At 35.6% G+C, this 25,231-nt stretch overlaps 1 non-coding gene across 1 annotated transcript; it reads left to right on the forward strand.

Annotated features, from left to right (window-relative positions):
- The first annotated feature begins 20,986 nt into the window (after positions 1-20,986).
- On the forward strand, positions 20,987-21,093 carry LOC122225675. The gene has a single exon (XR_006205290.1). It is a non-coding gene; the product is annotated as a U6 spliceosomal RNA (small nuclear RNA).
- The last annotated feature ends 4,138 nt before the right edge of the window (positions 21,094-25,231 follow it).

Raw genomic sequence — 25,231 nt, forward strand, 5'->3', positions numbered from 1 at the left:
TACAACAGAAAGTGAATTTAGAATAATAGTCATAAAATTAATCGCTGGGCTTGAAAACAGTACAGAGGACAGCAGAGAATTTCTTGCTACAGAGATCAAGGGACTAAGGAACAGTCAGGAGGAGCTGAAAAATGCTTTAAAAGACATGCAAAATAAAATGGAAATGAGCACAGCTCGGATTTAAGAGGCAGAGGAGAGAATAGGTGAACTAGAAGATAAAGTTATGGAAAAAGAGGAAGCTGAGAAAAAGAGAGATAAAAATATCCAGGACTATGAGGGGAAAATTAGAGAACTAAGTGATACACTAAAAAGAAATAATATACTATAATTGGTATTCCAGAGGAGGAAGAGAGAGGGAAAGGTGCTGAAGGTGTACTTGAAGAAATAATAGCTGAGAACTTCCCTGAACTGGGGAAGGAAAAAGGCATTGAAATCCAAGAGGCACAGAGAACTCCCTTCAGACGTAACTTGGATCGATCTTCTGCACGACATATCATAGTGAAACTGGCAAAATACAAGGATACAGAGAAAATTCTGAAAGCAGCAAGGGATAACCGTGCCCTAACATATAAAGGGAGACCTATAAGACTCGTGACTGATCTCTCTTTTGAAACTTGGCAGGCCAGAAAGGATTGGCATGAGATCTTCAATGTGTTGAACAGAAAAAAATATGCAGCCGAGAATCCTTTATCCAGCAAGTCTGTCATTTAGAATAGAAGGAGAGATAAAGGTCTTCCCAAACAAAAACTGAAGGAATTTGTCACCACTAAACCAGCCCTACAAAGATCCTAAAGGGCATCCTATGAGACAAAGTACCAGAGACATCACTACAAGCATAAATCATACGGACATCACAATGACTCTAAACCCATATCTTTCTATAATAACACTGAATGTAAATGGATTAAATGCTCCAACCAAAAGACATAGGGTATCAGAATGGATAAAAATCAAGACCCATCTATTTGCTGTCTACAAGAGACTCATTTTAGACCTGAGGACACCTTTAGATTGAGAGTGAGGGGATGGAGAACTATTTATCATGCTACTGGAAGCCAAAAGAAAGCTGGAGTAGCCATACTTATATCAGACAAACTAGACTTTAAATTAAAGGCTGTAACAAGAGATGAAGAAGGGCATTATATAATAATTACAGGGTCTATCCATCAGGAAGAGCTAACAATTATAAATGTCTATGCGCCGAATACCGTATCCCCCAGATATATAAAACAATTACTCACAAACATAAGCAACCTTATTGATAAGAATGTGGTAACTGCAGGGGACTTTAACACTCCACTTAGAGAAATGGACAGATCATCAAGACACAAGGTCAATAAAGAAACAGGGCCCTGAATGATACATTGGATCAGATGGACTTGACAGATATATTTAGAACTCTGCATCCCAAAGCAACAGAATATACTTTCTTCTCAAGTGCACATGGAACATTCTCCAAGATAGATCATATACTGGGTCACAAAACAGCCCTTCATAAGTACACAAGAATTGAAATTATACCATGCATACTTTCAGACCACAATGCTATGAAGCTTGAAATCAACCACAGGAAAACGTCTGGAAAACCTCCAAAAGCGTGGAGGTTAAAGAATACCCTACTAAAGAATGAGTGGGTCAACCAGGCAATTAGAGAAGAAATTTAAAAATATATGGAAACAAACAAAAATGAAAATACAACAATCCAAACCCTTTGGGATGCAGTGAAGGCAGTCCTGAGAGGAAAATACATTGCAATCCAGGCCTATCTCAAGAAACAAGAAAAATCCCAAATACAAAATCTAACAGCACACCTAAAGGAAATAGAAGCAGAACAGCAAAGACAGCCTAAACCCAGCAGCAGAAGAGAAATAATAAAGATCAGAGCAGAAATAAACAATATAGAATCTAAAAAAACTGTAGAGCAGATGAATGAAACCAAGAGTTGGTTTTTTGAAAAAAATAAACAAAATTGACAAACCTCTAGCCAGGCTTCTCAAAAAGAAAAGGGAGATGACCCAAATAGATAAAATCATGAATGAAAATGGAATGATTACAACCAATTCCTCAGAGATACAAACAACTATCAGGGAATACTATGAAAAATTATATGCCAACAACTGGACAACCTGGAAGAAATGGACAAATTCCTAAACACCCACACTCTTCCAAAACTCAATCAGGAGAAAATAGAAAGCTTGAACAGACCCAAAACCAGCGAAGAAATTGAATCGGTTATCAAAAATCTCCCAACAAATAAGAGTCCAGGACAAGATGCTTCCCAGGGGAGTTCTACCAGACGTTTAAAGCAGAGATAATACCTATCCTTCTCAAGCTACTCCAAGAAATAGAAAGGGAAGGAAAACTTCCAGACTCATTCTGTGAAGCCAGTATTACTTTGATTCCCAAACCAGTCAGAGACCCAGTAAAAAAAGAGAACTACAGGCCAATATCCCTGATGAATATGGATGCAAAAATTCTCAATAAGATACTAGCAAATCGAATTCAACAGCATATAAAAAGAATTCTTCACCATGATCAAGTGGGATTCATTCCTGGGATGCAGGGCTGGTGCAACATTCGCAAATCAATCAACGTGATACATCACATTAATAAAAGAAAAGATAACCATATGATCCTGTCAATTGATGGAGAAAAGGCTTTTGAAAAAATTCAGCACCGTTTCTTAATAAAAACCCTTGAGCAAGTCGGGATAGAAGGAACATACTTAAACATCATATAAGCCATTTATGAAAAGCCCACAGCTTACATCATCCTCAATGGGGAAAAACTGAGAGCTTTTTCCCTGAGATCAGGAACATGAGAGGGATGTCCACTCTCACTGCTGTTGTTTAACATAGTGTTGGAAGTTCTAGCATCAGCAATCAGACAACAAAAGGAAATCAAAGGCATCCAAATTGGCAAAGATGAAGTCAAGCTTTCACTTTTTGCAGATGACATGATATTATACATGGACAATCTGATAGACTCCACCAAAAGTCTGCTAGAACTGGTACATGAATTTAGCAAAGTTGCAGGATACAAAATCAATGTACAGAAATCAGTTGCATTCTTATACACTAACAATGAAGCAACACAAAGACAAATAAAGAAACTGATCCCATTCACAATTGCACCAAGAAGCATAAAATACCTAGGAATAAATCTAACCAAAGATGGAAAAGATCTGTATGCTGAAAACTATAGAAAGCTTATGCAGGTAATTGAAGAAGATATAAAGAAATGGAAAGACATTCCCTGCTCATGGATTGGAAGAATAAATATTGTCAAAATGTCAATACTACCCAAACTATCTACACATTCAATGCAATCCCAATCAAAATTGCACCATCATTCTTCTCGAAACTAGAACAAGCAATCCTAAAATTCATATGGAACCACAAAAGGCCCCGAATAGCCAAGGTAATTTTGAAGAAGAAGACCAAAGCAGGAGGCATCACAATCCCAGACTTTAGCCTCTACTACAAAGCTGTCATCATCAAGACAGCATGGTATTGGCACAAAAACAGACACATAGGCCAATGGAATAGAATAGAAACCCCAGAACTAGACCCACAAACGTATGGCCAACTCATCTTTGACAAAGCAGGAAAGAACATCCAATGGAAAAAAGACAGTCTCTTTAACAAATGGTGCTGGCAGAACTGGACAGCAACATGCAGAAGGTTGAAACTAGACCACTTTCTCACACCATTCACAAAAATAAACTCAAAATGGATAAAGGACCTGAATGTGAGACAGGAAACCATCAAAACCCTAGAGGAGAAAGCAGGAAAAGACCTCTCTGACCTCAGCCGTAGCAATCTCTTACTCGACACATCCCCAAAGGCAAGGGAATTAAAAGCAAAAGTGAATTACTGGGACCTTATGAAGATAAAAAGCTTCTGCACAGCAAAGGAAACAACCAACAAAACTAAAAGGCAACCAACGGAATGGGAAAAGATATTTGCAAATGACATATCGGACAAAGGGCTAGTATCCAAAATCTATAAAGAGCTCACCAAACTCCACACCCGAAAAACAAATAGCCCAGTGAAGAAATGGGCAGAAAACATGAATAGACACTTCTCTAAAGAAGACATCCAGATGGCCAACAGGCACATGAAAAGATGTTCAACGTCGCTCCTTATCAGGGAAATACAAATCAAAACCACACTCAGATATCACCTCATGCCAGTCAGAGTGGCCAAAATGAACAAATCAGGAGACTATAGATGCTGGAGAGGATGTGAAGAAACGGGAACCCTCTTGCACTGTTGGTGGGAATGCAAATTGGTGCAGCCACTCTGGAAAACAGTGTGGAGGTTCCTCAAAAAATTAAAAATAGACCTACCCTATGACCCAGCAATAGCACTGCTAGGAATTTACCCAAGGGATACAGGAGTACTGATGCATAGGGGCACTTGTACCCCAATGTTTATAGCAGCACTCTCAACAATAGCCAAATTATGGAAAGAGCCTAAATGTCCATCAACTGATGAATGGATAAAGAAACTGTGGTTTATATACACAATGGAGTACTACGTGGCAATGAGAAAGAATGAAATATGGCCCTTTGTAGCAACGTGGATGGAACTGGAGAGTGTGATGTTAAGTGATATAAGCCATACAGAGAAAGACAGACACCATATGGTTTCACTCTTATGTGGATCCTGAGAAACTTAACAGAAACCCATGGGGGAGGGGAAGGAAAAAAAAAAAGAGTTTAGAGTAGGACAGAGCCAAAGCATAAGAGACTCTTAAAAACTGAGAACAAACTGAGGATTGATGGGGGGTGGGAGGGAGGGGAGGGTTGGTGATGGGTACTGAGGAGGGCACCTTTTGGGATGAGCACTGGGTGTTGTATGGAAACCAATTTGACAATAAATTTCATATATTAAAAAAAATAAAAAATAAAAAAAATAAATTTCATCTATGATTTCCCTGGTTATAATTGAAGAAGTTTACTTATTTATTTTTTTATTTAAGAGAGAGAGAGTGCGAGTGGGGTAAAGGGGCAGAGGGAGGGAGGGGGAGGGGGAGAGAGAGAGAGAGAGAGAGAGAGAATCTTAGACTCCACGCTCAGCACAGAGCCTGATGCAGGAGTTGATCCCATGACCCTGGGATCATGACCTGAGCTAAAGTCAAGAGTCGGACGCTCAACCATCTGAGCCACCCATGATGTGCCCTGAGCAAGTTTATTATAAAGAACATATTGCTTTGAAAGCTAAGACAATTTTAATTTTATGCTTCCATTTTAAAAAATATTTATAGGGGCTCCTGGGTGGCTCAATTGGTTGAGCCTCCGACTTCAGCTCAGGTCATGATCTCGCAGCTCGTGAGTTCAAGCCCAGCAACGGGCTCTGTGCAGACAGCTCAGAGCCTAGAGCCTGCTGCAGATTCTGTGTCCCCCTCTCTCTCTGCCCCAACCCACTCACATTCTGTCTCTGTCTCTCTCAAAAATAATAAAAAATAATTAAAAAAATAATGAAAATAAAAAATATTTATAACTATAATAATGCACACAAAACATCCACAAATTTTAAAATGTATTATTTAATTTTGTAAAGCTATTTTGAGTAATTCTAAAGTTTAGGGTCAACAAAAAAGAAATTTGGCCACTATCTTCTGTAGTGAAATGGAAGAAGTGATCAAAAGAAATAAGTCCTCAGTATATAATCTACAGTATAGTGACAATAGTTAATACCACTGAATTAAAATTTTTCAAAGTTACTAAGAGAGTAGATCTTAAAAGTTTTCATCACAAGAAAAATAACGTATAACTATATGAGATGATGAATGCTGACTTACTATGGTGATCATTTCCCAACATATGAATACATTGAATCATTATGTTATACACCTGAAACTAAATAATGTTATATGTCAATTATATCTCAATTAAAAAAATAAATGTGGCATTTCTTTGTCTACTGTTACCAGAATATTGTATATGCCTCATGTACAAAAGCATGTATGACTTTTAGCCAATAGTATTTTAATACTTAAAGTGACTTCTATAGTTATGTTCCACAATATTTTCTTCAATATAAATGGAAAAAAGTTATGACTTTTTCATATAAGAGAAAATGATGCATGGTTTCTCTTTATTCTATGACAACTACAAGGATGGTAATGAAGAACTTTCCCCAAAATGGTTAAACTGTATTTAATTTGCATGTGGTTAAGGTAATAGTTAATAAAATGGATATCAGAAAATCCTTAACAATCCATTGACCCATTTTCTGTCCTCTTATTCTTATTTTTTCTAAAAGGTTTAGAAAATATAATCATCATAATGATAGGAAAAAGAAAACCTTATCTAACTTGATAAATGTCATAAACTGAGTTCCTTTTAATAGTAAAACAGAGGCGCCTGGGTGGCTCAGTTGTTTAAGCATCCGACTTCAGCTCAGGTCATGATCTCACAGTTTGTGAGTTTGAGCCCTGTGTCGGGCTCTCTCAGAGCCTTGAGCCTGCTTCAGATTCTGTGTCTCATTCACTCTCTGCCCCTCCCCCACTTGTGCTGTCTCTGTCTCTCAAAAATAAGTAAATGTAAAAAATTTTTTTTAAATAATAAAACTTAAATTTACGAACTTAAAATGTGTCTTGATGGTTTGTGTGATTTCTTAAAATTGTTTGTACACAGTTTTTCTTGGATAAATTTTAATCAGCACACTTTCCATCCACAGTAATTTGTAATATGTCATTCTAATTAACAAGAGAGGATATACACTGTGAATTATATCTATGTTAAATAGATGTGCATGTTAAGTTGAGTGTCACACATAAAAATGAATGATGAGCAGCTCAGTCTTCTCAGTACTGTCAGAATTACTCAGTATTTTAGCACTTTGAAAGCCTCATTTAACCACCATCTGTGCATTGTGTGGTTTATACACCTTTTACTTCTTCCTGAAAAGTTTGGGATTTCTTTCTCATTACCTGTCATAACAAATCACTGACCAATGGAGTGTGATATACATTGATTCTGGTGGAAAGATTGTCTTAAGTTAGCTCCCCTTCAGACATCCATTGTCTTACTGAACACCGAATTTATTTTACTTGGCCAAGGGAAGTCTGGACCCAGCAAAGTTCAAAAAGGTGAGACTAAGTGCAATGGTGAAAGATGGCAAATCAGAATGAGACTACTCTGAATTGTCTTAATTTTCTCAGGTGACTTGCTTGAGGAGCCATTTAATAAAACTGGCAATATCCTAGAGGTGAGGGTTTTAGAAGGGCAGCATAGGAATTTTAAGTTCTGAATAGCAGAGAACATTTCCCTTCTCTCTCCCTTCCTCATTTTATTAATATTAATCATATAAATGAAAAGTTTTTTTTAATTTTTCACATTTATTCATTTTTGAGAGAGAAAGATACAGAGAGACAGAGCATGAGTTGGGGAGGGGCAGAGAGAGAGGGAGACACAGAATCTGAAGCAGGCTCCAGGCTCTGAGCTGTCAGCACAGAGCCCGACATGGGGCTCGAACTCACAGACTGTCACATCATGACCTAAGCCGAAGTCAGACGCTTAACCGACTGAGCCACCCGGGCGCCCCAAATGAAAAGTTTTTTTTAAACACTTTGTTTTATTCAATTCCCATAACATCCTTTGAATTATATAAGCCTGATACCATTACTCTGCTGGTATATATAATAAAATCAAGGCACAGAGAGAGCATTATATATATTTCAAGATTATAGTCTCAAAGTGAACTATATGTGTATGTGTGGTACAGGCCATCACTTCCCACTCATTTGCCCACAGTAGATGTCACTATGAGTCATGATATAATTCATAAATTACAATTTCTAGAAAAAGGAAAATCTAGCCCAGTGAACTAGCATGCCAGCAATTTTCTTCTAAGGGAAGACTGGGAAGCTGATGAAAATCTTTGATTTTAATCTATTATACTCTTTCTTGCAGAATTCCAAGATACCATAACCTGGAGATTAATTTTCCAGCCAATTGTCTGGTGAAAATATCGTATCTTCTCCCCTTCATCTCAACACTTATTTCTCTCTTTCTTCTTTCCCACCCCCAACCTTGTTTTCTTTTGCATTGTAGAGAATTAGCTAATATTGTTTTTATCTTCTATTCTCCAAATCTTTCAAGATTGTTTTATTATAAATGGGGTAACTTTAAGCACTGAATGTTCTATGAATGTTTGAGATCAAATTGAACTAATTAAAAGTGACAAATATTTCCAAATCATTTAAAGTACCCATTATACCTCCCAAATTATAAAGCTTAGAATATGGTCCTGATTCTCCAAAACATTAATGCTATATGACTACACACACACACACACACACATTACTATAATTACATTTACTTATCTAGTAAAAGCAGGATAATATAAGCATATTCCTGTCTCTAGACAGAATAATGGAGTGACTCATGAGATAACATTATTTGCACTTTTAGAAGAAAGCAGTGTAATCACCAACCTGACTTAGTAGTCTCTAGTCTGCTTTAATAATTTTAATACTTGCTTTTTAGTGCTTTCAAAAATAGAATTTTTATTAGATTTTTTATTATTAGTAACAATTCATTTGAAGTCTGAAGAGAAATTATTTTTAAGTAACTATTATTTTCTTTGTTACCTATATCAGATTTTTTTTATAGTCTAGACATCAAGCAAATCTTGGATTTATTACAGATTTCTCTAAGCAATTACATAGTATTTTTAAATCAATGATAATGATGCTTTAAATTTTACTAAGCGGTTAACAGTTTGCGCCTATTATGCTCTCACTTATCCCCATGACTTTTTGGTTATTCAATATTAAGAGATGCCACGAGATTTTTAATTTCCTAATTTAGTTTAGGACTGGTTCAGGTCTGATTTTTCCTTCTTTCTTTCATGAACTCTTATGTTTTATACCAAATGGTGGGATCATATAATCCTTTAGAACTCATTCTTCTGTATTTTTCTTACCTGTCTTAGGTTTTTTGAAAGAGTAGTATATACTCAATCACTCTAATTCTTAATTTTGCATTAATTTCTCAATGTACTATGATTGGATTAGTTTTGCCTTATTTCATTGAATCTATTTTAACTTAATTTCCAGAGAGCCTCCTTATATATCAAACCAAATAGATGTCATTCAGTTTCAAACTTTCTTCCTATTTTTCCTTTTGTAACTTGAAAATAGTATCTATTATTTCTTTATTAAAATCCTACTCATTTTGTGTCAAATATACAACTGGTAGATATCCAAATTTCTACATGAAACTCACAGCTTAATGTTTCCCCCTAGATGTCCTGATAGCTGAACTCCAATATATACCACATTTATCACTTTACAATCCCCAACCAGTTTTCTCCTTATCTTGGTTTCTACTAGTGGTACAGCTATCAGTCCAGCGGCCCAGATGGAGGCCATCCATATCTTTTACCCATCGGCTATATCCAGTTAGTTACTAAGTACTATAAATCCTCTAAAGAGAGCTTTGGTACTCTTTTTAATCCATTTTATTTGTTCCTTCAAGAAATATGTATTAATTACTACTATGTTCCAGCTATTTCTGTACGAGTTGTCAATATTAGTGAGAAAAATAGGCAAGTCCTGATAGTGATGAAACTTTCAATAGAAGAAGGTAGAAAAATAATAAACAAATGGACAAATCAATGAATTGTTTCAATTATCTATTGTTGCTGAACAATAGATACATTTTAGTGACTTCGTAACTAGTTCATTATACTCACAACTGTGAGGTCAGGAATTCAGGCAGTGGTGCCTTTTCTTTGCTGCATGATGTTTGCAGCATCAGCTGAGGTAGCTCAAACAACTAGAGAGATTTTAGATAGCTCAACTGGGTCAATTTTCTAGGGCCTAAACTCTCCACTTGGCATTTGATAGTGCTGAAATGTCTAAAATGGCTTCTTCACTGGTACCTGGGCTGGCCCGCATCACTCTCTTTACAGGGACACCTTCCACTATCTCAGAGCAAAGTGGCCGGAAGGCAGTCGGATTTCTTCCATGATGGTAATTTTCTAAGAGTAGTAAAATGGAAACTATTGGTCCTCTTATTAAACGATGGGGCCAGAATTGAAATAGCATTACTTTTGCCATATTGTATTGGTTGAAAGCAGTCACAGGCTTGCCCAATAGTATATGGGGACATTTCTGGTTTATTCTGGGAGACAAATGCTCCCACCAGAAACATTCAGAATTCTGTGGACTTCCCTTAAATCCTGCTTTGGTAATTTTTTTTTTCCTAATGTTTAATTTTGAGAGAGAGAGAGAGAGAGAGCGAGCACACATGCACATGCTTGAGCTGGGTTGGGGCAGAGAGAGAGGGAGACACAGAATCTGAAGCAGGCTCCAGGCTCTGAGCTGACAGCACAGAGCCCTACATGGGGCTCACACTCAAAAACTGTGAGATCATGATCTGAGTTGAAGTCAGATGCTTAACCAACTGAGCCACCCAGGAGCCCATGCTTCGGTGATCTTGAAGCTGAATGAGGTGGTTGACTAGGAGCACTGCTTTTGTCTGAACTTGCTTTCCTTTCTTCCTCCTTCTTTTTTTTCATTAGCTCAATAGCCTCATAATGAATCTCCTTGCCTCTAGCAATATTTTCTTTCCCTCTATACTACACATTTCAGACAGAGAAATCTTTCAAATTGAAAATATGTCTCATCAGTTTTTGTTTAAAATCACTCAGTGCTTCTCTAAAACTTTTTTGATAATGGTTGAATTTCTGAGCTCTTATTGCTTTCCCCATGAAGTATTCTATATTCTAGATCTCTGATCAAACACAGGCTATGTTTTCATCACAGTTTTCTGGATGTGTCATGTTTACTTCAGTACCTCTTAATTCTTTTTTCCTGACTGTAATTCCTAAATAGCTTCTCCATCCTTGTGGTGCCATTAGATATCATAAAGCATTTTTTCTTGCAAATTATAAACGGTATCTCTTCCTCTTTGGTGAATAATGCCAGCACGAGGACGTACAACTTGCCAGAGCATGTGCCAATTTCGACCATATGGTAATATGTCAACATTGCCAGATACCCTTGTGTGGCGATTAATACTTACCAATGTACATGGAGGCACAGCTCTGATATCCTGATGCTGGCTTTGAGTTCACACTCACTCTTCATAACCTGTATGAGTTACCACCTTTGGAAAATACCCTCTGACACGTCTTGGGAAGAAATGATACATCTCTCTTTGTAGCTACTATTGTACCTGCATATATATACTCTTACTCAAACACTTAGTCACACTGTGTTGTTACTTGCTTACATGTAAACACCTATTTTAGAAAGGCAGATTTTTTAAAAATAAAATTTTTAAGTGTTTTTATTTAGTTTTGAGAGATAGAGCTCAAGCAGCAGAGAGAGAGGGAGAGACACAGAATCTGAAGCAGGCTGCAGGCTCTGAGCTGTCAGTACAGAACCCGACGTTGGGCTCAAACTCATGAACCACGAGATCATGAACTGAGCCAAAGTTGGACACTCAATTGACTGAGTCACCCAGGCACCCCATAGGAAGGCAGATTTTCTTTCCTTTCCTTCTTTCTTCCTTTCATTCTTGAGAGACTCCTTTTTCAGTTCTGTAGCCCTAAGGCCTGGTGATACTTTTGGAATCTGGTTATCACTGTAATAGCAAACATTAATATCACTTTCAATGTGCTAAATGCCCTACTAATGCTGTGCATATTTTACCTCACTTAACACACAAAATGTTATGAGGAATATGATAACCTCATTTTACAGATAAACAAAGTTAGGTCACTTGCTTATATTACCATTGTAAATATTTTAAAAGCCGGCTCTTAGACATCAGTGTTTACAAACACAAGCACACTTGTGTGTGTGTGTGTGTATAACACATAAATATATGTGTGTTTACACATATAAATATGCATACATATTTATATATTAAATATTTATGTATTATAAAATATATATACACACATATTTGTTATATACTTATATATACATATGTATATACAAAGTGTATATTTACATATTATATGTAATTAAATATAGAACTTATAAATATATGTGTGCAAATTTAAACTAAAAAGTAATTGCAATGATTGTTTAAAACATGAAAAAGGGATTTTTAGGGAACAGTATTTTCCCAGTGCTAATGTTTACAATTAGAAGTACACGGTGATGAAAGGGAGACCAAATTTGTTACTTTTATATTGCTGCCTTTGAGGTCTCTAAGGACAATGGGCTCCACCTACTTCATGTATCTAAAGCAATCACTCCCACTGTAACACACCTCGGACCCCTCAGCAGCTGGCTCTACCCAAAGTAAGGGATTACCTTTTCTGAATTCTCAAATCATTGCTAGGCCAAGTCATGTTTCCAAAGGGCTACATCAATGTAGAGGTGCCACCTCCCCCCCACCCTTTTCTTTAATTGCACAGTTATCTTATGAGTTAGAGGTAACTCAGAATTCTAGGCAGGAATAATAGAAGTGACAAGGCACTTTGGCATGAAAGACGATGACATTCAGAAAACTGGTATTAGGGCTAAGTGCTGAGTGAGGAGAGAGTGAACAGAGAAGGAGGTCATGTCAGAATATCAAAAGCTTAGAGTACTAATCAATGCAAATGTAAGGAACTGGAAATTAATTCTATTTTCTTTGGGGGGATAACTGAAAGTCATTAACTGAAATTTTCAATATGGAAATAACTTTCTGGCCACAGTGGGGAAGATAGAAGGGTAGAGAGTAAAAGTGAAGGCAGGGATCATTAGGAACCTTTTGAAATCTTAAAGAAGAAATAATGGCTCTGAACTAGAACAGCATTACTGGTAAGTGTACACCTTCCACGGCTGCAAAACCAATGCAGCAGCAGCTGAGAAGTGACAGAAGTCAGAATATTTCTGGTGAGAACCCTGAGGTCCCAGATTCTCTGGGAACTGTCTCATGTAGGGACTTCTGTTCCTCCAATACCTCACATGAAACTGAACCATGAGATAAAGTATGTTATGTGAATTCATTGCTGTTTTCAGGCCAGATGAAAAAAAAAAAAACTTCAAAAATTAAAAACAAATTAATTGTTTTGAACAATTGAAACTGAACAGCTCAAGTCTTCAAAGTACATGTCATCAGATTATGTTGTACATAAGCCCTCAGTGTTGCAATTATTTATCACCCAATAGCTACTGCCTCTCATTTATATCACCCTCTCTCAGCCACTACTCCTGACAGCATCCTTGATGATTCCTTGCATTATAGATGTTGCATTATGATCCAGTTGACTTGCTTGCTTCAAATAACTTTGTCTTTCAGTCCATTCCGTTAGCTACCACATCCGTGCTATCAAATCTTCCATCAGCAATAATTGTACACCTTCTGTAAGTCTCACTTTCAAGTATTCCAATCTTTGGGCACTGCTTCTTATAATTCCAGTTTAGTATTTCTTAAACCTGTAATCCAATAGTTCCTTAAACCTAATAGTGTCTCTTATCCACTGATATCCCTCATTTTCACATCCATTAGCCCCTTCATGTTCTCATTTGCCTTTTTAGCCAATTGATTTCAGTTTGCATCATTAAAATCACTTCATCGCATGTACCTCAATTCTCTTTTCTCTTATCATTCTTTCCAAGAACAACCTCAGATATTGTTAAATATAGGATTTGCATCTACCACCTCTTCTCCCAACCAGCTAAAAATGACTAGAGAAAACTTTTAAGAGAAATATACACTGGCCTCACTTTAAATGTGTTACCACAAACCGCAGGTGATTCCTCTTAAGGTCCTGGCAATCCTGCAGCATTTCCCAAGGCAATTTACGCTCTTACTCTCTGAGAGGACTATTTCACACCTACTCTTCACTGTATTCTTATTTTACTTGCTTCTAATTTCCTTGAGAAATGTAAGTGATCTGAAAGGAACTTATTCTCAACATCCAGAGCTGCTATCCTACTATTTCTGTATCCATATATATTCATCTTATGGTAACGGATGAATTGACTTTACTCCTATCTAAGGCTAAAATCACTGAATGTACACCAGAACCTGTGGCCTGCTGAATTTGAGCAAGAAATAAACTTGATATTTGATAGCTCTTGAAATTGAGGGTTGTTTATATAACAAAACCTGAGTTATTCAGACTAACTCATGAATATGAAAATACCATTATATTATTTTCCTATTGCTGCATAACAAATTACTACAATTTAGCAGCATAAATCAGCACACACGCACTATCTCACCATTTCTGTGGCTCAGGTGTCCAGGCACAGCTTAGCCGGGTCCTCTGCTTGGTGTGTCCCAAAGTCTGTAAATGAGGTTTTTTCAGGTTATACCTTCATCTGGAGACTTGACTGGGAAATAATCCACTGGAAAGTTTCTTTGAGTTGTTGGTAGAATTTGTTTCCTTACAGCGGCGTCACTATGGACCCTGGCTTAGTGCTGCCTGTTGCCTGAAGTTCTCTCTTGGATCCTTGAGGCTGCACACAATCATTTGAAGATAAACTTCTCCAACAGAATCCCTCACCTCAAGGAGAGTCTCTGGCTTCTTTTAGGGGCTTTCACCTGATTGAGTCCTTTGAAGGGCTTTCACCTAATCAAGTCTTTTCTTTAAGGGTTTCCACCTGACTAAGACCATGCAGGACGCTCCATCTCTTGATTAGTTCACAATAAACCTGGACCTTAATTATTTACACAGAATCCCTTTACGTTTGCCATGTTCTATTGACTAGTAGTTAATCTCCTGCACTCAATAATACCCAGTTTTGAAGTCCAAAATCCAAAATTATCCTTGACACCTATGAATACTATACCATACTTAATTTTTTCCATTGAGTTTACTAATGAAAACTGTTTAACTTTGTCACTTTTTCTCTATGTTTGATTCTCATCACTGTAATCTGATCCCAGTTACTAAAATATTTAAATTATACTCTGAAAATCTTAACAGCATTGTATATCTTTACCTAATCATATTTTTGTCTATGTATTTTGTATTTAAATGTATTTAAATGATTATATTAAGCAGAATTCTAAGATGGTCTTTACGATTCCTGTAAAGATTCTTGTGTTACAAGGCTGGATATGACACTAAACTAAACAGAGCAGAAGCTTGAGGGGCTTGATATTCAAGCTTGAGATTTTCTTTCTTTCTTTCTTTCTTTCTTTCTTTCTTTCTTTCTTTCTTTCTCTTTCTTTTTTTCTTTCTCTTTTCTTTTTTCTTCTTTCTTTCTCTTTCTTTTTCTTTCCTTCTCTCTCTCTCTTCCTTCCTTCCCCCCTCCCTCCTTCCCTTCCATTTTCCTTCCTTCCATAACAAAAGATTTGGAAATTGATTATCTGGTATTCCAATGGTTTGACGCACATAGAGTTTTGCAATTACATTGGATTATGGCAAGCCAATAAAGTTCAGAGTCATCAAAGTTCAAGCAAGTAGCATGGAGTGGGCAAAGAGCCAGACTAGCCAATCTTACGTGGGCAAGAATAATGGTTGTCAAGGTAAGATAAATACACAAGCAAATGCAGCATGAAGGATACCTCTATGTGACCTGCTTTTACAAAGTCTGTCAGTTTTCATTAATAACTTCAGAGTATTTTCTAGTGCTCCAGTCCTTATAAGGAGATGTCTTTTCAAGAATATATAACATGTAACTTAATCAAATGTTCACTTATGCCAGACAGCACACACAAAGGAACTTTACTTATAATAATTCTTATTTTCTTTACCTGGACCACAAATGCACCGAAGTAGATTAATTATTAGTTAATGGCAAACTACAAACATGGCCCATATATGCCCTCTTTTATTTGGACTTATTCTATAGCCCTATGATTTTGCAGTTTTTCTACTCTATTTCAGACAGGGTGGGTAAATTTAATTCTGAGGTGATTGGTTAGCCAGTCAAGTGTTTCCAAATTCATAAACTGCATTTTCTAAAATAGCATTTGCCAATGACAAAGCTGATATGTTAATTCCATCTGTCTTCGTTCTGCATCCATCTCTTAATTAGTTCCTAACTCATGAAGAAAAGAGGAGTTTTATACAGGTATCTCTCAAACTCCATATATAACAAATTGCTTTTGATTGCACCTTGGGATATTGGTGCTTATTTTTTAATTAGGGTGGTCATATAATTTACCATCCAAACATGGATGTTTAGAATGAAAGGGAGCATTAGCGATAATTAGCCATCCTCTTTAGTAACTATGGAATACTGCATCAATTAGTTTTGCAGCATACGTACTACTCCGAGATATAGTGAATTGAAAGAGCTATAATGTATTATCTCATTTTCTGTGGTTTTGCTGGATAGCTTTTCCAGTTTCATCAGTTTTTCTAGTCTGGGAAAACTAGGCTGAATGATGTAAGGTGGGCACACATATGTCTAATAGATGTGGGTAGGTCTCCTATGGGTTGGCATCCCTCTGCTCAAAGTGGTCTCATATTTGCCAGCAGGCTAAGCCCAGGTATAACATGGCAGCCCCAGGTTTCAAATGAAGAGCACAGGAGGACAAATCCCTAAGTATAAACATTTTTCGAGTCTGCTTTCCCAGATCTCATTGGCCAAAACTAGTCATATGAACCAAACCCAGAGTTCATATGGAAAGGGACTATTCGAGGAAATGGATAGGGGAAGACAAAATAAATGAAGACCACTACAAAAACAATCTAGTACCACTATCCTTAATTGCTGTTCTGGAAGTGTATCTGACATATTAAAAGATACAGCCCCATTCTAAATATTAGCTTATTTAACTGAACAGAAGTCTGAATCATTTCCTTTGATTAGAAATAAAACTAAAAGTTTTAGGTTTGTAGTTGTTTCATAGTCATTCAAGAAATGTCACATTTTTGTTTTTAGTTAGTCAGATGAATTTTGCCTCCAACCCTACATCCTAACAGACAGAAATTTGAAAACTTGTGATACTTGAATTTTCTCCTTCTGTAACAATGGGCCAAAATATTGAGATTTTACCAAATGCAAATGTAATCGGGGTGTCCTCTCCTGGCTCAGTGTGGTCACCACTAAGATAGACAAATGATGTTCCCTGTCATGGTGCCCTCAGGTATACTTACTCTGCTGCTTTCATTCAAGCTGGGGGTAGAGAAAACTGTATGACTTTGGTAACCTTGGCTTATCAACCTACTCTTCTCTCTTAGATGTGCTGGTTGGTCATTTCCTCTGAGATGCTGCTTCCTCCCTTGGAGAGCCACCAGAATCAAAGAACCAAATGCTGTTTCTCCTGCAATCATCAAACTTTTTACTCTTTCCAGCTCATTGGAATTTAAAATAAGTTTCTGGCCTGAAGAAAGTCTCCATTCAAACTCTATTCCCTTCAATAGGGTTAGGATTTCCTGGTGGAGGTGGAAATGAAGTCTTTTTTATTTTTTTTTAATATCTATAAGTTAAATGATTTAATTTAATTTAATTAATTTAATTGTGGAAAGAATTTGACATGACATCTGATTTATTAACAAACTTTTAGGTGTGTAATATATTACTATTGATATATTCGTAATATAATATATTACTAATATATTACACTGTATTATAGCAGATTTCTAGAACTTATTCATCTTGCTTCATGGGAACTTTAGCCTGTTGATTAGTCTTCTGGAAACATATATGCCACTCTTTGATTCTATGAATTTGACTATTTTAGATACCTCATATAAGTGGAGTCATGCAGTATTAGTTTTTCTGTGACTGGCTTATTTCACTTGGTGTAATGTTCTCAAGGTTCATCAATGTTGTCTCATAGTGCAGAATTTCCTTCTTTTCTAAGGCTAAATAGTATTCTATTGTATGTATATAACACATTTCCTTTATCCATTCTTCTGTCAATGGACATTTGTTTCTACATTTTGACTTTTGTGACTAATGTTGCAATGGTCATAGGAGTGCTAATATCTCTTTAAAATCCTGATTTCAGTTCCTTTGTAAAATTACCTTGAAGTGGGAAGTGGGGATTATTGGATGGTATTGTAGTTTTATTTTTTTTTATGTTTATTTATTTTTGAGAGAGAGAGACAGACAGAGCATGAGTGGGGAGGGGCAGAGAGAGAGGGATACACATAATCTGAAGCAGGCTCCAGGCTCTGAGCTGTCAGCACAGAGCCCAACGCGGGGCTCAAACCCACAAGCCGTGAGATCATGACCTGAGCTGAAGTCAGATTCTTAACCGACTGAGCCGCCCAGGCATCCCTGTAGTTTTATTTTTAATTAATATTTTTAGGAAACTCCACTCTGCTTTCCATAGTATCTGGGGAATGAAGTCTTAAAGACCTTCTTCTTCTTCTTCTTCTTCTTCTTCTTCTTCTTCTTCTTCTTCTTCTTCTTCTTTTTAATGTTTATTTTTGAGAGAGAGAGAGAGAAAGAGAGAGAGAGAGCAGGGAGGGGCATAGAGAGAGAGGGAGACACAGAACCCAAAGCAGGCTCCAGGCTCTGACCTGTCAGCACAGAGCCCGATGCGGGGCTGGAACTCACAAACCACAAGATCATGGCCTGGGCCAAAGTCGGATGCTTAACTAACTGAGCCACCCAGGCACTCTTTGAAGACTACTTCAAATTAGATTCTGCTACAACCAAAAAAAAATCATTTCCTAATTGCTTGAGAAGAGATAGGGGGAAAGAGGAAAACACAAATGTGTAACTTGAAAAATTATCCAGTTTCATGCTCATATCAAAATGGCCTTTTTACTTATTTTTTAATATTGATTTTTTTAAGTTAATTTATTTATTTTGAGAGAGAGGGGGGGAGAGAAAGAATCCCAAGCATGTTCCATGCTGTCAGCGCAGCTGATGTGGGACTTGATCCCACAAACCATGAGATCATTCATTACCCAAGCTGAAATCAAGAGCTGGATGCCCAACTGAATGAGCCACCAGGTGCCCCTCAAAATAGCCTTTTTAGAATTTATAAGGTAAACTTTTCAACAGAATTTTGAGTAATAGCAGCATCATTGAAAACCATGGACTCCCTCCATGCTTTAAATTTGAATGGCAAAATACATGGAAGTATAAACTCTTGTACATTTATTTTCCTCTCTAACTCTCATTAATTGGCACAGTATTCAATGTTTTACTGGGAAATAATGCATTGATGAGTAAGTAAAGCTAGAAGAGCCAAGTAAAGAGCATAGTACTGCAGTACTTTTTGGCATGTTCTTAGATTTTTAGGTTTCTAAATATCATGCTAGGTGTACAAAATAACATTTTTGATTTCTGAGTTGAACTGCTAAGAGAAAATGCTGTGGGATGGAAGAGAAGTAAATAAGCAAAGATAAAAAAAAAAGTACGCTTTTAAGTGTTTACAGAGAAGAAAATTTAAAAAAAAAATTAATAGAAAAGTCGATAGTAAGCCTCCTGTGTGATAAAAAGTGATGGTAAAATAGAGAAAAGAGATTGATTGGCGCCCGTTTACCAGCAGTAAGCCTGGGGGAAGCAGACTACTTCTCTAGGCACCAACAAATCCAGCAACCTGTCAAGTACTCACTCAACATGGCATCTACTTCCCAGATAACAGAGGATAAGGGCAAAATCACCATTACTTTTGGTATTTATGCCTTTCAGGACACAAGTAACTCTGAGCAATTAAATTAAATTATACACATAACTTTTTGATCTGCACATTTGTTTATTTTAACCTGCATAAAGTGAATCCTGGATTATAAAAGCATTGGATTGTTGTTGTTGTTGTTGTTTTCAATTCTTACAGCTTAGTTCTACATTTCTAATTGTTCTTCTAGTTTAAGCAAATGTGCATACTGGATAGCATTTGTACCCATAAACATTTGTTAAAAGGGCATTCTATTTAATTCCTTTCCCTGAATTTGAATTAATATATTTTTATTACCCCAGAAATATTAGTTTATTCCCTAAATATGACTAGGTGGATACTTGAGTTAACTGCTAAATTAGTAGATGTGGAGATTTCATTTTGAGTGCAATTTTGGAAACTGTCTTACCTTTTTCTCCTAAGAATTTGCCTGGTCTCATGGAAATTTATAAGGACCTCATATTTTCTTTGATAAGTAAATATTCTGTGTTCTTTTTTCTCACCCTTTTTTAAACCTTACTTAGGATAATTCACATAGCATAGAATAACAAGCATCGTACTTTTGATTAAGCTTTAGTCAGAGATAGTGACATTCATCATTTAATTATATGTTCAATATTAATTACACTTTTCTTTCTAGAACTTAGCACAATTTAAATCCATTTACCATGTTCCAACATAGCACAGCTGTTATTGCTGTGAACTTTAATTCTTTTAATATATGTTTTATACCTGTTTAGATAATATTTTACCATATATTATATTAGTATATTTTAGACATACTTTCAATGTTTATTATTCCTTCTTAAATCCAGAAGTTTTTATCTAGGATCATTCTTCTGATTTAAAAATCCCCTCATTCAAAAATTTGATTTGGTGAATGTTCAAAAATTTTATCTATAAATATGTTTATGTCACCTTCATTTTTGAAAACTATTTTACGGGCACACAATTTTAAGATGGCAGTTCTTGTTCTTCTCATTCAACAGTTTGAAAATACCAGCCTACTGTCTTTGAGCTTATACTGCTTTTGTTAAGAAGTTAGTTGTGAATCAAATGATCATTCCTTTGGAAGTACTCATTGATTTGGTGGTAAATAATACACCATTTACTATTAAGATTTTCCCTTTGTCATGTTTTTTAACAGTAGTCTTATGATGTGTCTATATATGGTTTAGTTTTTCATTCTTTCTTTTTTATAGATCTGATTTGGTTTTTTTTTAGAACTTAGATCTGTAGCTTAATGACTTGTTGGTTTTAGAAAATTTTCGATTACTTTCTTCTCAGATACTTCTGCACCGTTCATTTGTTCCTTTTCCTATGGGTACCTATTACATATATATGAGACATTCTCACTATAGAAATATGTATATACACACACAATGTACTTAGCCATACTGAGGGCCTATAAGTGGGACTGTGATACCCCAGTAGGATGGAAATGGGGCAAGCTGCCATGTGATCAGAAATATTAAGAGTTCGGTGCTCGCTTCGGCTGCACATATACTACAATTGGAATGATATAGAGAAGATTAGCACGGCCCCTGTGCAAGGATGACACGCAAATTCGTGAAGTGTTCCGTATTAAAAAAAAAAAAGAAAGAAATATTAAGAGTTGGGAAAGCCAAGGACACTAGTCACTAATACTGTTTTCTTAGTCATGTTGGATAATGGTCATCATCAAATCTCCAATAAGGATAAACTGGGAGTGGATATCTCTTAAAATGTTTTTATTTCAGATTCAGATACAAATCCTTTTGTCATTTTCACTAAATCTGGGATTTTAATGCTTCAATAGGATGAATTTTTGTTCCTTAAAATGATGTTATTTATGTCACTCAAAATTGTTATTCTCATGGGTAAGAATAGGCAAACTTCCTCACAAAATGATGTCTTTATAGGGTAATTTTAACTAAGCTATATATTGCATTATTTACTTGAACACAACTATATGATGATTAACAACAAAACATTCCATTTAATTTAATAAAAGCTTGTTGGAATTATTATCATATTGTGCATATATTAAATATTTAAATATTTAATATTTGTATATATACATTGTGTGTTAATATTAAAATACATAAATTACAAGGTGTGCCTTTATATGAAGTACATTTTATTTGATCGGTAATAATGCTATGGAGGTAACAACTTATTACAGATATGTGAATCTCAGCAGGGGGTAGGGTCTGCTGTCACTAAAAAACAGGAGACTTATCCAGAGAGGTAGATTCTCAGTCATCAGGTTCTAATCACTTGTTTGTAACAATAAATATTTGAGAATTTGATATGCTATTTTTATCTTAATTTACTAGATATAAAAAAATAGCACTCAAACCACCTTGGCCATGTACCATTCACTGGGATTTTTATTATTATAAGAAATGAATCACACTCCTGAAATGGTGTTATATCATTATGGATGGATTGATTGTGTTTTGTATGTCTTGAGAATTTAATTGAGTTGTTGATTTATTTCTAATAGTACACTCAGAATCTTTTTCTATACTTTTCTTTTTTTTTTTTTTTCTGTAAGCAATGAGAAATGGGCATCTCAATGATTTAATATGCCCTAAACTTGAGCAGATTAGATATGCCTTAAATATATGGTGAGAGTTTAAAAGCCTGATTATACAGATTAAACAAAAATTAGTAGGTTTAAGATCACATCGGGGACAATAGACTTTGTTCTTTCCTACTGATAATTAATGTACCTATTATCTTAGGTTGCATAGTAGTAATATTCTATTTTCAGCAATTCCTAAACCACCAATGTATTTGATGTATGTATCCCTGAGCTCTGAGGATCTTCTCTGTAAACACCTCCCAAGATAACCACCATTTTTCTTTCCACTCCTCAAATAGCTTGCTCCCCATTTGATAAATCTCCAAAGTTCCCTTTCACTTTTCAAAACTTCAATAAATCCTTCCTTGTCATTTTAAAAAGATGGTGACAAAAAAAAAAAAACACAGGAAAAATTGTAGCTACATTTTCCCTTTATTCTGCTTTGCAAAACTGTCAGCCTAGGTATTATTTAATTTTTTATACTACTAATGGGTAGATGGAAGTTAGAAAATAACAAAAGAATGTAGAGGAGGCCAGTATATAATTTTTTCAATATATAATTATCATATCATTTATAATAGAAATGATAATTGCATTTCTAATTGCTATTGTCCAGAGTCATGTTTATTGAAGTGATTAGAAAGGTCTCTGAACACGGTGCAATCTGAGATCATCCATCTCATTAATCTAATTAACAGGCAAAGAGAAAAAGAGCCTCTGACAAAGGAAAGATTTTGGAGTTAATTTTATTTTTAGTTCTCCATATCTGACAGTCATTTCACTTGTGAGATAGAAAACATGGTATGGTTCAGGAATATATTCAGGGATATATTCAGGGTATATTCAGGGATGCCTTGAATAATGAACAAGAACAGGTTAAACCCCTATATTATAGGCAAGATATAACAAAATCACAGTTATACCTTTATAATTCGTGTGTGCCTGATTCATTCATATCTGTTTTTGTCTTTATTATTATATCCCCAGGGCCAAACATACTACCTGATAATAGCAGGGAGTTATTTAATATTTTTAATGAATGGTTACCATGCATGGTATCTGTCTATATATCAAGATCGATGAAGATACTAGATCATTCATGCATATAATGCTGGATGTTTCAAGAGGGATTGCTGTTTACAACAAAATCAACTTTATTCTTTCCTGCTTATACCGCTTGTCCAAATCCAATCTGTTAGGCTAGTTCACTCTCATTATTTGGATGAATTGTTGAGCAGAACTTCTGAATTTTCTGGACGCACAGATAACCAAATTTCCTCTAGTCATCTCAAACAACAAAAGTAGTTTCATTTGAGAAATTAAAATGTCTAGTAATATATTAATCAAAGTCTAAACTTCACTAAAAACATCTGTTCTCCTTTAAAAATACGGTGTGAGTTAGAGGAGGTCCTGGGATGGAAAAGGGGTGTGTGATTAGCTTCTTCTCTTTGTTCATGACTTATTTTCTGTCTTCTTTTGTTATTAACCATTCTTTCTGGTCCTTTGAGTTGGAAAAAGGAAAGTATGGAGGATAGTGTTCATGAATATGAACCCCCGAGAACTAGGGACTGAAGGGTGAGATACAAAACATACAGCCAGAAAAATCATCACCCGTATCACAGAACTGAAGACGACACTCTCCATCTAAAGAGAATCCTTAGCCTTCAAAATATTACATGTAGACATTAATCTGCTGTAACCAGCTTCCAAGCTCAGAGAAGAGTCCTCGCTCTAAGAAATGACAGTTCAGTTAGTTTTCCCTAGTCCTTTATCCCTTATCCTTCTCTTTTGTTGGTTTAAGGTGAGTAGTTAGCTCAAAATTGGGTACCTTATTTTTAACTATGGGTGTGTGCTCACTGTCTGCTTCTGTCCTTGGGCAGAACTGAATCAGAATTACCTAGAACTGCTAATTTTGCCAATAGCAGGATATATAATCATTAGCCCATTTATTAAGATTTCTGAGTTTCAAATGTCTCATATGTAAAGTGGAAATAATCACAGAAGTTCTTCATATGGATTTCTGGTTTTTGTTTGCAGGTAAATTTAACTTATAGAAATAAAAAGATTAATACAGTGCCTGTGGTTCCATAAACAGTAAATAAACAGTAGCCACCGTTATTATCTCTAAAACAATGCCTTTTCCTCCAGTAGTATTTCTGAAAATAGAAGGGTTAAATTCTTACACCTTTACTATTCCTTTTGCTGAAACATGTTTAAAACTTTGACTCCATACTCTTACTTCATCTCATCATAAGTGCTATGCAATGGAGCAGAACTCATATAATATTTTTAAAAACAAAAACATGCAAATTATTTTGACCAGCCAAATCTACAGTTAAATGGTTAAGTTTTAAAAGGAAATGAGAAAAGGTTGAACTGATATTACCAGAAGACTAATCCATATTACTGAATATGATAAACTACAATTTGCTAAATCATTTAAAGGTTACTTGTCCTATGTAATTTGGTAGATAAATACCTGTCTAGAGAAGTTTAGATGACTGATTTCATCCCAATGTATTTATTGATCAATAGCAATATGAAAGACTCAACTAGATCTAGTAGAACTAAGTACTTTCACCAAGGAATCAATGCAGAAAAATACCTGAAACCTTCATTCACTTAAAAAAAATAAGATAATCAATTTTAATAAAAAAGGATAAATGCACTAGCTACTGAAACAAAACTTTTTCATTATAGGTGTGGAATTTCTCTCTTGGACACAATCTGTTTGAGATTTATTTTGCAATTTTTTTTCTAGGCTGTTTTGAGACTTCCCAAAATGATTAACTCTGCTTCCAATTTCCCCCTGACAGGCACAGACTTGCTCTTGATCCTCTCTGGAATTGTCCCTTTAACAGACCAGAGGCAAAAATCCCTGTCTTTCTGAGCACTCTTTTTCAAAGATATGGCAATCTACAATAATAACTTCTTCCCTCTTCCCTAATCTATAGTTTGCCATCAAAACACCCATGCTGTAACAAATCAGATATTTACATATACTTCATATGTATACATATATACGTGAACAACCATGATTTAACAAATTAAACATATATATTATATATAATGTATATTTTCCTTTAAATTAAAAGCCCAAAATTTGGAATATAAACATTGAATTTAGAAAACTAGCTCTATGAAATTAGTTTATCTCT

Source organism: Panthera leo, chromosome B4, assembly GCF_018350215.1.
Source record: "Panthera leo isolate Ple1 chromosome B4, P.leo_Ple1_pat1.1, whole genome shotgun sequence".
Lineage (NCBI taxonomy): Eukaryota > Metazoa > Chordata > Mammalia > Carnivora > Felidae > Panthera > Panthera leo.